At 45.2% G+C, this 15234-nt stretch overlaps 1 pseudogene; it reads right to left on the reverse strand.

Annotated features, from left to right (window-relative positions):
* Nucleotides 1–14268, reverse strand: part of LOC124028234 — a 28943-nt pseudogene extending 14675 nt beyond the window's left edge.
* Nucleotides 14269–15234: the final 966 nt, after the last annotated feature.

Here is a 15234-nt window from a genome sequence, read left to right on the forward strand (position 1 = left end):
TTCCCTTTGCTGTCCAAGAACAGACAAATCTCCTCACGAAGCTCGAAACATCTTTGAAGCACCTTTCCCTGGCTTAGCCATCGCACCTCTGTGTGATAAGGCAAATCACCATGCTCCGTTTCTAACTCCGTCAGAAATGCCTTGAACTGGCGGTGATTCAAACCTTTGGCTCTGATAAAGTTAACTGTGCGCGTGATGATGCTCATTACATGCTCCATTTTCAAGGCTTTACCGCACAACGCTTCCTGGTGTATGATACAATGATAAGCTGTCAGCTCACCTGTCGCGTTTTCCTCTTGCATCTTTTCCCGTATCTTTTCCGCCAGTCCGCTCCTGTGTCCACACATCGCAGGTGCTCCGTCGGTTGTCAAACCCACGAGTTTTTCCCAAGGCAGCTCCATCTCATTTACACATCTTGACACCTCTTCATACAAATCATGCCCCGTAGTTGTGCCATGCATAGGACGTAAAGCCAAAAACTCCTCTGTCACGCTTAGGCTGGAGTCCACTCCGCGGATGAAAATTGACAACTGGGCAATGTCAGAAATGTCGGTGCTCTCATCCACAGCCAAGGAATATGCAATGAAATCTTTTCCCTTTTTCACAAGCTGCTCTTTTAGATTGATGGACAACTGGTCTACTCTCTCGGCAATGGTGTTTCTGCTCAGACTCACATTTAAAAAGAGTTGCCTTTTTTCTGGGCAAACTTCGTCACAAACTTTAATCATGCAGTTTTTGATGAAATCCCCCTCCGTAAATGGCCGGGCTGATTTAGCGATCTCTTCTGCCAAAATAAAACTGGCCTTGACAGCAGCCTGGCCTTGTGATTTGGCTTTTTTGAACAGAGCCTGTCGAGATTTGAGGCCTCGTTTTAATTCCTCTGCCTTTTGTAGCCTTTGTTCCATGTCCATATTCTTGTTTTTGTCCGCGTGTTTCGTTTCATAATGTCGTCTCAGATTATACTCTTTCAGTACCGCCACACTTTCTCCACACAGAAGACACACAGGTTTTCCAGCTACCTCCGTGAACAAATACTCCGACTCCCACCTTGTTTGAAACCCCCGGTTCTCAGTGTCCACCTTCCGTTTTGCCATTTTTGATGGGTATCTGAAAGTTAATTTTACTGTGATGCTGACAACTGCTGTGCCAATAAATATTGAAATGAAGCAGCCTACTGCTCGGTGCGTCACCGTTGCATTGTGGGAAATGTAGTATTGGTGCGTGTAAAAGATCTGCGGGCTGCCGGCTTGCTGCGGTCTGCGGGCCGGTTCTAATAATAAATCAAGATCATCCCAGGGGCCGTAAAAAACCTTCTCGCGGGCCGGATGTGGCCCGCGGGCCTTGACTCTGACATATGTGCTCTAGATATAGTTACTATAGCGACCCTCTAGATATAGTTACTATAACGACCCTCTAGATATAGTTACTATAGCGACCCTCTAGATATAGTTACTATAGCGACCCTCTATATGATGCTATATATCTACATATAGTTACTACAACAACCCCCTTACTGTAACAACCCTCTATATATCTATATATAGTTACTATAGCAACCCTCTATATGATGCTATATATCTACATATAGTTACTACAACAACCCCCTTACTGTAACAACCCTCTATATATCTATATATAGTTACTATAGCGACCCTCTATATATCTATATATAGTTACTATAACAACCCTCTATATGATGCTATACATCTTTATCTGAAGTCTTGTCTGGGTGGCATCGACTTCGACATCACTATGGCAATGCAGCATAATTAACAGAGAAACAACATGATTGGCTGAAACAGAGGAGGAGAGAGAGTTCAGACGGAAGACAGAGGAAGCTATTAGAGGACCGAAGGGAAGAGAGGGGCGGGGCCGAAGGGAAGAGAGGGGCGGGGCCGAAGGGAAGAGAGGGGCGGGGCCGAAGGGAAGAGAGGGTGGGGCCGAAGGGAAGAGAGGGGCGGGGCCGAAGGGAAGAGAGGGGCGGGGCCGAAGGGAAGAGAGAGGCGGGGCTGAAGGGAAGAGAGGGGCTGAAGGAGAGGGAGGGTAACTTACAGAGGTGTATGTAGAAGGCTCCCCACTGTTGTGAACTGGCATGGAAGTTCCCTCCCTCCACGTGAAGGTAGCGGGTACTGACGGTCTGAGAACGCAGCCGGTTAAACAACGCAACCTTGGTCCCTGACGCTATACACACTAGAGAGAGGGAGAGAGTAGGGAGTGAGGGAGAGGGTAGGGAGTGAGGGAGAGAGTAGGGAGTGAGGGAGAGAGTAGGGAGTGAGGGAGAGAGTAGGGAGTGGGGGAGAGAGTAGGGAGTGGGGGAGAGGGTAGGGAGTGAGGGAGAGAGGAGGGAGTGAGGGAGAGGGTAGGGAGTGAGGGAGAGGGTAGGGAGTGAGGGAGAGAGTAGGGAGTGAGGGAGAGAGTAGGGAGTGAGGGAGAGAGGGAGGGAGTGAGGGAGAGAGGAGGGAGTGAGGGAGAGGGTAGGGAGTGAGGGAGAGGGTAGGGAGTGGGGGAGAGAGTAGGGAGTGAGGGAGAGGGTAGGGAGTGAGGGAGAGAGGAGGGAGTGAGGGAGAGGGTAGGGAGTGAGGGAGAGGGTAGGGAGTGAGGGAGAGAGTAGGGAGTGAGGGAGAGAGAAGGTTAGATATGCATTCATGAAGAGATCATGAAAGAGAGACCACACTTTGAAGTTGATCATTGTCAAATGAAAACAGCAGAGTTATGACAGAGTAAAAAAAGACCTTTGTACCGAAACCACTCAGGAAAACCGTACCACTGCGCATCAAGCGTGTGTGTGTGTGTGTGTGGTGAGAGCATCCTATAGAACCCTATTCCCTATGTAGTGCACTACTTTAGACCAGAGCCCTATTCCCTATGTAGTGCACTACTTTAGACCAGAGCCCTATAGAACCCTATTCCCTATGTAGTGCACTACTTTAGACCAGAGCCCTATAGAACCCTATTCCCTATGTAGTGCACTACTTTAGACCAGAGCCCTATAGAACCCTATTCCCTATGTAATGCACTACTTTAGACCAGAGCCCTATAGAACCCTATTCCCTATGTAATGCACTACTTTAGACCAGAGCCCTATAAAAAATATTTAAAAAACAAAAAACTATTTTATAATACTGATACTGTATAATTATCCATTACTGTGGAAATGTGTGTGTGTGTGTGTGTGTGTGTGTGTGTGTGTGTGGTCCTAGTCATGCGTGTTCCTCTCCATACTCACGGTCAGCGTTCTTCAGAGACTGTTTCTTCTTGGATGGTTTAGAGATAACTTTGATCCTCTTACTAAGGAAGACTCCTATGTCTGTGCTGTTACCATAGAACATCTTGACTGACAGCATGAAGTGTTTCCTCTTGTCACTGTCACTGATGTATAGAGTCTTAGCTGTGCAGAAGTCCTGGAGGGGGGGGGAGAGAAGGAGAGGAGAGAGAGAAAGAGAGAAAGAGAAGGAGAGGAGAAGAGGAGAGAGAGAAAGAGAGAGAGAGGAGAGAGAGAGAGGAGAGGAGAGAGAGAAAGAGAGAGAGAGAAGGAGAGGAGAGAGAGAGAAAGAGAGAGAGAGAGGAGAGAGAGAAAGAGAGAAGGAGAGGAGAGAGAGAAGGAGAGGAGAGAGAAGAGAGAGAAGGAGGAGAGAGAAGGAGAGAAAGAGGAGAGAGAAGGAGAGAAAGAGGAGAGAGAAGGAGAGGAGAGAGGAGGAGAGAGGAGGAGAGAGAAGGAGAGGAGAGAGAGAAGGAGAGGAGAGAGAGAAGGAGGAGAGAGAATGAGAGGAGAGAGAAGGAGAGAAGAGAGAGAGAGGAGGAGAGGAGAGAGGAGGAGAGGAGAGAGAGAGAGGAGAGGAGAGAGGAGGAGAGGAGAGAGGAGGAGAGGAGAGAGGAGGAGAGAGGAGGAGAGAGAAGGAGAGGAGAGAGAGAAGGAGAGGAGAGAGAGAAGGAGAGGAGAGAGAGAAGGAGAGGAGAGAGAGAAGGAGAGGAGAGAGAGAAGGAGAGAGAAGAGAGAGAAAGAGGAGAGAGAAGGAGAGAGAAGGAGAGAAAGAGGAGAGAGAAGGAGAGGAGAGAGAAGGAGAGAAAGAGGAGAGAGAAGGAGAGGAGAGAGAAGGAGAGAGAAGGAGAGGAGAGAGAGAGAAGGAGAGGAGAGAGAGAAGGAGAGAGGAGAGAGAGAAGGAGAGGAGAGAGAGAAGGAGAGGAGAGAGAGAAGGAGAGGAGAGAGAGAAGGAGAGGAGAGAGAGAAGGAGAGGAGAGAGAGAAGGAGAGGAGAGAGAGAAGGAGAGGAGAGAGAAGAGAGAGAAGGAGAGGAGAGAGAGAAGGAGAGAGAGAGAGAGGAGAGGAGAGAGAGAGAAGGAGAGAGAGAAGAGAGAAGAGAGGAGGAGAGAGAGAAGGAGGAGAGAGAGAAGGAGAGGAGAGGAGAGAGAGAAGGAGAGAGAGGGAGAAGGAGAGGAGAGGAGAGAGAGAAGGAGAGGAGAGGAGAGAGAGAAGGAGAGGAGAGAGAGAGAAGGAGAGGAGAGGAGAGAGAGAAGGAGAGGAGAGAGAGAAGGAGAGGAGAGAGAGAAAGAGGAGAGAGAGAAAGAGGAGAGAGAGAAAGAGGAGAGAGAGAAAGAGGAGAGAGAGAAAGAGGAGAGAGAGAAAGAGGAGAGAGAGAAAGAGGAGAGAGAGAAGAGGAGAGAGAGAAAGAGAGAGAGAGAAGGAGGAGAGAGAGAAGGAGGAGAGAGAGAAAGAGGAGAGAGAGAGAGAGGAGAGAGAAAAAGAGGAGAGAGAGAAAGAGGAGAGAGAAGGAGAGGAGAGAGAGAAAGAGGAGAGAGAGAAAGAGAGAGAGAGAGAAAGAGAAGAGAGAAAGAGGAGAGAGAAAGAGGAGAGAGAAAGAGAGAGAAGGAGGAGAGAGAGAAAGAGGAGAGAGAAGGAGAGGAGAGAAAGAAAGAGAGAGAAGGAGAGAGAAGGAGAGGAGAGAGAGGAGAGAGAAGGAGAGGAGAGAGAGAAAGAGGAGAGAGAGAAAGAGAGAGAGAGAAAGAGAGAGAGAAAGAGGAGAGAGAGAAAGAGAGAGAGAGAAAGAGAGAGAGAAAGAGGAGAGAGAAAGAGAGAGAGAAAGAGGAGAGAGAAAGAGAGAGAGAAAGAGGAGAGAGAAAGAGAGAGAAAGAGGAGAGAGAAAGAGAGAGAAAGAGGAGAGAGAATGAGAGAGAAAGAGGAGAGAGAGAGAGAGAGAGAGAGGAGAGAGAGAAAGAGGAGAGAGAGAAAGAGGAGAGAGAAGGAGAGGAGAGAGAAGGAGAGGAGAGAGAAGGAGAGGAGAGAGAAGGAGAGGAGAGAGAAGGAGAGGAGAGAGAAGGAGAGGAGAGAGAAAGAGGAGAGAGAAAGAGGAGGGAGAGAGAAGTATTTTGCGAGAAGAGAAGTTATTTGAGTGTGGAAACACAGGATTTTCAGTTATGCAGAAGTTCTGTGGGGAAAGACTGAGGGAGGTGTGTTTCACTGTTCTGCCTGTGTGTGTGTGTGTGTGTGTGTGTGTGTGTGTGTGTGTGTGTGTGTGTGTGTGTGTGTGTGTGTGTGTGTGTGTGTGTGTGTGTGTGTGTGTGTGTGTGTGTGTGTGTGTGTGTGTGTGTGTGTGTGTGTGTGTGTGTGTGTGTGTGTGTGTGTGTGTCTCTCTCTCCCTCTGTGTGTGTGTGTGTGTCAGTGTGACTCTCCCTCTGTGTGTGTGTGTTGTCCCTTACCTTCCCCTCTATGTTGAGTTGCTGCATCTCTTGGTCACTGTTTCCTATCCCTATAAAGGCACAGGGCTGAGCCTCCTGCTCTGAACAGCCCTCTCTCTCCATCTCCTCCGTCTTCTTCTTCCAGCCACAGCCCATCAGATAGATACAAGGAGGAGGGCAGAAGAACCTAAAGGACAGACAGATCAGCCCATCAGATAGATACAAGGAGGAGGGCAGAAGAACCTAAAGGACAGACAGATCAGCCCATCAGATAGATACAAGGAGGAGGGCAGAATACACACACACACACTATCAACTACAGAGACACCATGAATACACACACTATCAACTACAGAGACACCATGAATACACACACTATCAACTACAGAGACACCATGAATACACACACACTATCAACTACAGAGACACCATGAATACACACACACACACTATCAACTACAGAGACACCATGAATACATACACACACACTATCAACTACAGAGACACCATGAATACATACACACACACTATCAACTACAGAGACACCATGAATACATACACACACACTATCAACTACAGAGACACCATGAATACATACACACACACTATCAACTACAGAGACACCATGAATACATACACACACACACACACTATCAACTACAGAGACACCATGAATACACACACACACACACACTATCAACTACAGAGACACCATGAATACACACACACTATCAACTACAGAGACACCATGAATACACACACACTATCAACTACAGAGACACCATGAATACACACACACTATCAACTACAGAGACACCATGAATACACACACACTATCAACTACAGACACCATGAATACACACACACACACTATCAACTACAGACACCATGAATACACACACACTATCAACTACAGACACCATGAACACACACACTATCAACTATAGACACCATGAATACACACACTATCAACTACAGACACCATGAATACACACACACTATCAACTACAGAGACACCATGAATACACACACACTATCAACTACAGAGACACCATGAATACACACACACTATCAACTACAGACACCATGAACATACACACTATCAACTACAGACACCATGAATACACACACACTATCAACTACAGAGACACCATGAATACACACACACTATCAACTACAGAGACACCATGAATACACACACACTATCAACTACAGAGACACCATGAACACACACACTATCAACTACAGACACCATGAATACACACACTATCAACTACAGACACCATGAAGACACACACACTATCAACTACAGAGACACCATGAATACACACACTATCAACTACAGACACCATGAACACACACACACTATCAACTACAGAGACACCATGAACACACACACTCAACTACAGAGACACCATGAATACACACACTATCAACTACAGACACCATGAACACACACACTCAACTACAGAGACACCATGAATACACACACTATCAACTACAGAGACACCATGAACACACACACACTCAACTACAGAGACACCATGAACACACACACACACTATCAACTACAGAGACACCATGAATACACACACAACTACAGAGACAACTACAGAGACACCAACTACAGACACCATGAACACACACACTATCAACTACAGAGACACCATGAATACACACACACACACTATCAACTACAGAGACACCATGAATACATACACACACACTATCAACTACAGAGACACCATGAATACACACACTATCAACTACAGAGACACCATGAATACACACACTATCAACTACAGAGACACCATGAATACACACACACTATCAACTACAGAGACACCATGAATACACACACACACACTATCAACTACAGAGACACCATGAATACATACACACACACTATCAACTACAGAGACACCATGAATACATACACACACACTATCAACTACAGAGACACCATGAATACATACACACACACTATCAACTACAGAGACACCATGAATACATACACACACACTATCAACTACAGAGACACCATGAATACATACACACACACACACACTATCAACTACAGAGACACCATGAATACACACACACACACACACTATCAACTACAGAGACACCATGAATACACACACACTATCAACTACAGAGACACCATGAATACACACACACTATCAACTACAGAGACACCATGAATACACACACACTATCAACTACAGAGACACCATGAATACACACACACTATCAACTACAGAGACACCATGAATACACACACACTATCAACTACAGACACCATGAATACACACACACACACTATCAACTACAGACACCATGAATACACACACACTATCAACTACAGACACCATGAACACACACACTATCAACTACAGAGACACCATGAATACACACACTATCAACTACAGACACCATGAACACACACACACTATCAACTACAGAGACACCATGAATACACACACACTATCAACTACAGAGACACCATGAATACACACACACTATCAACTACAGACACCATGCATACACACTATCAACTACAGACACCATGAACACACACACACTATCAACTACAGAGACACCATGAATACACACACACTATCAACTACAGAGACACCATGAATACACACACACTATCAACTACAGAGACACCATGAACACACACACTATCAACTACAGACACCATGAATACACACACTATCAACTACAGACACCATGAAGACACACACACTATCAACTACAGAGACACCATGAATACACACACTATCAACTACAGACACCATGAACACACACACACTATCAACTACAGAGACACCATGAACACACACACTCAACTACAGAGACACCATGAATACACACACTATCAACTACAGACACCATGAACACACACACTCAACTACAGAGACACCATGAATACACACACTATCAACTACAGAGACACCATGAACACACACTCAACTACAGAGACACCATCAACTATCAACTACAGAGACACCATGAATACACACTATCAACTACAGAGACAACATGAATACACACACACTATCAACTACAGACACCATGAACACACACACTATCAACTACAGAGACACCATGAATACACACACACTATCAACTACAGAGACACCATGAATACATACACACTATCAACTACAGACACACCATGAATACATACACACTATCAACTACAGACACCATGAATACACACACACTATCAACTACAGAGACACCATGAACACACACACTATCAACTACAGAGACACCATGAATACACACACTATCAACTACAGACACCATGAATACACACACTATCAACTACAGACACCATGAATACACACACACTATCAACTACAGAGACACCATGAATACACACACACTATCAACTACAGAGACACCATGAACACACACACACACTATCAACTACAGAGACACCGTGAATACACACACACACACACTATCAACTACAGAGACACCATGAACACACACACACACTATCAACTACAGAGACACCATGAACACACACACACTATCAACTACAGAGACACCATGAACACACACACACTATCAACTACAGACACCATGAATACACACACACTATCAACTACAGAGACACCATGAATACACACACACTATCAACTACAGAGACACCATGAACACACACACACACTATCAACTACAGAGACACCATGAACACACACACACTATCAACTACAGACACCATGAATACACACACACTATCAACTACAGACACCATGAATACACACACACTATCAACTACAGACACCATGAACACACACTATCAACTACAGAGACACCATGAACACACACTATCAACTACAGAGACACCATGAATACACACACTATCAACTACAGAGACACCATGAATACACACACTATCAACTACAGACACCATGAATACACACACTATCAACTACAGAGACACCATGAATACATACACTATCAACTACAGACACCATGAATACACACACACTATCAACTACAGAGACACCATGAATACACACACTATCAACTACAGACACCATGAATACACACACACACTATCAACTACAGAGACACCATGAATACACACACACACTATCAACTACAGAGACACCATGAATACACACACACACTATCAACTACAGAGACACCATGAATACACACACACTATCAACTACAGAGACACCATGAATACACACACACTATCAACTACAGACACCATGTACACACACACTATCAACTACAGAGACACCATGAATACACACACTATCAACTACAGACACCATGAATACACACACTATCAACTACAGACACCATGAACACACACACTATCAACTACAGAGACACCATGAACACACACACTATCAACTACAGAGACACCATGAATACACACACTATCAACTACAGACACCATGAATACACACACACTATCAACTACAGAGACACCATGAATACACACACTATCAACTACAGACACCATGTACACACACACTATCAACTACAGAGACACCATGAATACACACACACTATCAACTACAGACACCATGTACACACACACTATCAACTACAGAGACACCATGAATACACACACTATCAACTACAGACACCATGAATACACACACTATCAACTACAGACACCATGAACACACACACTATCAACTACAGACACCATGAATACACACACACTATCAACTACAGAGACACCATGAATACACACACACTATCAACTACAGAGACACCATGAATACACACACTATCAACTAGAGACACCATGAATACCGTTCTCTCTCTCATACAGAGACACCATGAATACTGTTTTCTCTCTCTCTCATACAGAGAGACCATGAATACCCTGCTCTCTCTCTCATACAGAGACTCCATGAATTATCGCTCTCTCTCTCACACAGAGACACCATGAATACCGTTCTCTCTCTCTCATACAGAGACACCATGAATACCGTTCTCTCTCTCATACAGAGACACCATGAATACTGTTCTCCCTCTCATACAGAGACACCATGAATACCGTTCTGTCTCTCATACAGAGACTCCATGAATACCGTTCTCTCTCACACAGAGACACCATGAATACCGTTCTCTCTCACACAGAGACACCATGAATACCGTTCTGTCTCTCATACAGACACCATGAATACCGTTCTCCCTCTCATACAGAGACACCATGAATACCGTTCTCTCTCTCATACAGAGACGCCATCAATACCGTTCTCCCTCTCATACAGAGACACCATGAATACCGTTCTCTCTCTCATACAGACCTCTTCTCGTTGCCGTAAGACTTCTGTGCCACTTTAGCGTGTAGTATGAGTAAGGTCTGGTCTCCCCTCTCCTTCAGGTAGTTTCTCATGGCCTCTCTATAGGGGGAAAAACAACGTTCAGACAAAATTTATTGAACACAATCAAACAAGAACGTTCTGTCGACAACTTCAGAGGCACCGGGTACAGAACCACCGGGGTACAGAGCTACATAGATTCACCGGGTACAGAACCACACAGAGGCACCGGGATACAGAACCACACAGAGGCAGGTAGCCTAGTGGTTAGAGGAGGCAGGTAGCCTAGTGGTTAGAGGAGGCAGGTAGCCTAGTGGTTAGAGGAGGCAGGTAGCCTAGTGGTTAGAGGAGGCAGGTAGCCTAGTGGTTAGAGGAGGCAGGTAGCCTGGTGGTTAGAGGAGGCAGGTAGCCTGGTGGTTAGAGGAGGCAGGTAGCCTGGTGGTTAGAGGAGGCAGGTAGCCTGGTGGTTAGAGGAGGCAGGTAGCCTGGTGGTTAGAGGAGGCAGGTAGCCTGGTGGTTAGAGGAGGCAGGTAGCCTGGTGGTTAGAGGAGGCAGGTAGCCTGGTGGTTAGAGGAGGCAGGTAGCCTAGTGGTTAGAGGAGGAGGTAGCCTAGTGGTTAGAGGAGGCCTAGTGGTTAGAGGAGGCAGGTAGCCTAGTGGTTAGAGGAGGCAGGTAGCCTAGTGGTTAGAGGAGGCAGGTAGCCTTAGTGGTTAGAGGAGGCAGGTAGCCTTAGTGGTTAGAGGAGGCAGGTAGCCTAGTGGTTAGAGGAGGCAGGTAGCCTTAGTGGTTAGAGGAGGCAGGTAGCCTTAGTGGTTAGAGGAGGCAGGTGGTGGTTAGAGGAGGCAGGTAGCCTTAGTGGTTAGAGGAGGCAGGTAGCCTTAGTGGTTAGAGGAGGCAGGTAGCCTTAGTGGTTAGAGGAGGCAGGTAGCCTTAGTGGTTAGAGGAGGCAGGTAGCCTTAGTGGTTAGAGGAGGCAGGTAGCCTTAGTGGTTAGAGGAGGCAGGTAGCCTTAGTGGTTAGAGGAGGCAGGTAGCCCTTAGTGGTTAGAGGAGGCAGGTAGCCTTAGTGGTTAGAGGAGGCAGGTAGCCTTAGTGGTTAGAGGAGGCAGGTAGCCTTAGTGGTTAGAGGAGGCAGGTAGCCTTAGTGGTTAGAGGAGGCAGGTAGCCTTAGTGGTTAGAGGAGGCAGGTAGCCTTAGTGGTTAGGGAGGCAGGTAGCCTTAGTGGTTAGAGGAGAGGAGGCAGGTAGCCTTAGTGGTTAGAGGAGGCAGGTAGCCTTAGTGGTTAGAGGAGGCAGGTAGCCTTAGTGGTTAGAGGAGGCAGGTAGCCTTAGTGGTTAGAGGAGGCAGGTAGCCTTAGTGGTTAGAGGAGGCAGGTAGCCTTAGTGGTTAGAGGAGGCAGGTAGCCTTAGTGGTTAGAGGAGGCAGGTAGCCTTAGTGGTTAGAGGAGGCAGGTAGCCTTAGTGGTTAGAGGAGGCAGGTAGCCTTAGTTAGTGGTTAGTGGTTAGAGGAGGCAGGTAGCCTTAGTGGTTAGAGGAGGCAGGTAGCCTTAGTGGTTAGAGGAGGCAGGTAGCCTTAGTGGTTAGAGGAGGCAGGTAGCCTTAGTGGTTAGAGGAGGCAGGTAGCCTTAGTGGTTAGAGGAGGCAGGTAGCCTTAGTGGTTAGGAGGCAGGTAGCCTTAGTGGTTAGAGGAGGCAGGTAGCCTTAGTGGTTAGAGGAGGCAGGTAGCCTTAGTGGTTAGAGGAGGCAGGTAGCCTTAGTGGTTAGAGGAGGCAGGTAGCCTTAGTGGTTAGAGGAGGCAGGTAGCCTTAGTGGTTAGAGGAGGCAGGTAGCCTTAGTGGTTAGAGGAGGCAGGTAGCCTAGTGGTTAGAGGAGGCAGGTAGCCTTAGTGGTTAGAGGAGGCAGGTAGCCTTAGTGGTTAGAGGAGGCAGGTAGCCTTAGTGGTTAGAGGAGGCAGGTAGCCTTAGTGGTTAGAGGAGGCAGGTAGCCTAGTGGTTAGAGGAGGCAGGTAGCCTTAGTGGTTAGAGGAGGCAGGTAGCCTTAGTGGTTAGAGGAGGCAGGTAGCCTTAGTGGTTAGAGCGTTGGGCCAGTAACCAAAAGGTTGCTAGATCGAATCCCAGAGCTGACAAGGTAAAAAAGTTCTGTGCTTCTGCCCCTGAACAAGGCAGTTAACCCCCGTAGGCCGTCATTGTAAATGAGAACATATTCATAACTGACTTGCCCGGTTAAATAAAATAAATAAATGCTCTTAGACACTTGAGTTGCAGTATGAATGGTGTGTAATATAGAAACGGGTGTAAAATAAATCTGATGGCAAAGTGGAAGAAATGAATGTGGATAAGTGGCTCTACACCTTAGTAATATAAACGCTGTGAAGGTGGAAGCTAGACGTTTCTCACGTTTAAATGAGACCGACGAGTTATGAAACGTGTGGTGGGAACGTTTCCTTACCTCGTCAGGCGCTGCGGTGGAGCTTGCTCACCAAACTTCCTGTTGAAGAAAACAAAACGAGGTACTTTTCTATCAGCTCCACGTTATACTAGATAAAGTTTAATTATAAAGTTGTCACAATTCTAGCAAACACCATGACTATTAACAGGTGAGTGTTACCATGAAGAAAAACACAGTATATTTGAATTATGCTGCAGGTGGCATATAATATAATAATAATAATAATAGTGAACGATTCAAATCAGTGAAGTTAAAATCTAACTTTGTTGCCAGTTTTTTTTGTCGGACAAATACGACTTAATACTGTCTTTGTTACTTTACATGATTAGTAAAAAATGAAATAGGCAACATTGAACAAATATAAAAACATTGTTTAATTGAACTCAGCAAATCCATAATGACTAGGTGATCTGGACATAAAATGTAGCTAAAATAAATAAAATAGTTAGATATATTATTACTGGCGGATAAAAAGAGGTAGTTAGTTGGCTAGCTTTTCGTTGTGGCTAGCTAACACCGCACTTAACATTGACACAAAAGTAGCAATAAGTGCGCGACGCCAATTAAATAAAGCACTTTCAAAGCTATCTAACAAAAACGAGTGTAACAAAGTGGTTAGGAAACTCAAGTTTACCCCAAAAAAAACAAAGAAAGTTAACTTTTTAAACGGTTCTTTCCTTTCATATTGTTTTTTTTTTTTTGTTGCTCTGAATTTCAACACTTACCCCGTCACAACGGGCGCCATTTTCCACTGGAACTTCTAAAGTCCCAACAATCGCGAGATCTCAAATCCATTCCCACCGCCGCTGGGACGAACAGAAGAACGGGAACAGATGTAAACGAGAGTAGGAAAAAAAAAAGGGAGAGGAGAGGCGGACAGAGGGCAGACGCCACAATAGCCGTGGGAAAGTTGCGAAATCGCGCGAGAATAGAAAAACTCTCACAATAGACAAGAATGGGGTTGGACTTGGTCTATCGCGAGATTATGCTCGTTTTTTTTCTCCCACAAGGTGAAACTGTAACTCCATTCCCACGCTTTTATAACCCATAAACTACAGTAGAGTGGTTGCTTTAGGAGTGAAGTTACACCTCACAGCATAATTGTAGCCTAAACTGTAGATTAAAATGTTATTCACAAAGTTGACTGTATGTTTGTTTTACTCCATGTGTAACTCTGTGTCGTTGTATCTGTCGAACTGCTTTGCTTTATCTTGGCCAGGTCGCAATTGTAAATGAGAACTTGTTCTCAACTTGCCTACCTGGTTAAATAAAGGTGAAATAAAATAAATAAATAAAATAAATAAAAAGTGAAGATGATATTGGTTTGCATTTACCAGTGAAAGGGGATTGGAGTGCACAGAGCTAGTTAACCCTGTGAGCCGAAAATACAATTTGCTAGATTACAAAAAACAACTCACTGTTAAAACTATACCTCATTTCAAATTAAGACAACTAGATTCATATTATTTTATTAATTGCATTCGCCAGATGGCACTCATATAACATAGAAACCCAGTGCTTCACAATAAATCTCACTGGGTGTGCACATTTTGGTTCCAAGCCCAGCACAAACATACCCGATTCAACTAAACAACGGCTTTTGTCACTAGTTGATGGAAACGACGTTGTAAAGTAAGAACAAAACGGCACAAGGACTATACGCAAAAAGATCACATGTAATAGATTATATTTTATTACAATAAAATAATTTAATGGAATCACATGGGATATTCAAATGTCTAAAACAATAACAAAAGGGAAAGAATGTCAGGATGTAAATGGGACTTTATTCACTATATAGA

Source organism: Oncorhynchus gorbuscha, unplaced genomic scaffold (assembly GCF_021184085.1).
Source record: "Oncorhynchus gorbuscha isolate QuinsamMale2020 ecotype Even-year unplaced genomic scaffold, OgorEven_v1.0 Un_scaffold_3887, whole genome shotgun sequence".
Classification (NCBI taxonomy): Eukaryota; Metazoa; Chordata; class Actinopteri; order Salmoniformes; family Salmonidae; genus Oncorhynchus; species Oncorhynchus gorbuscha.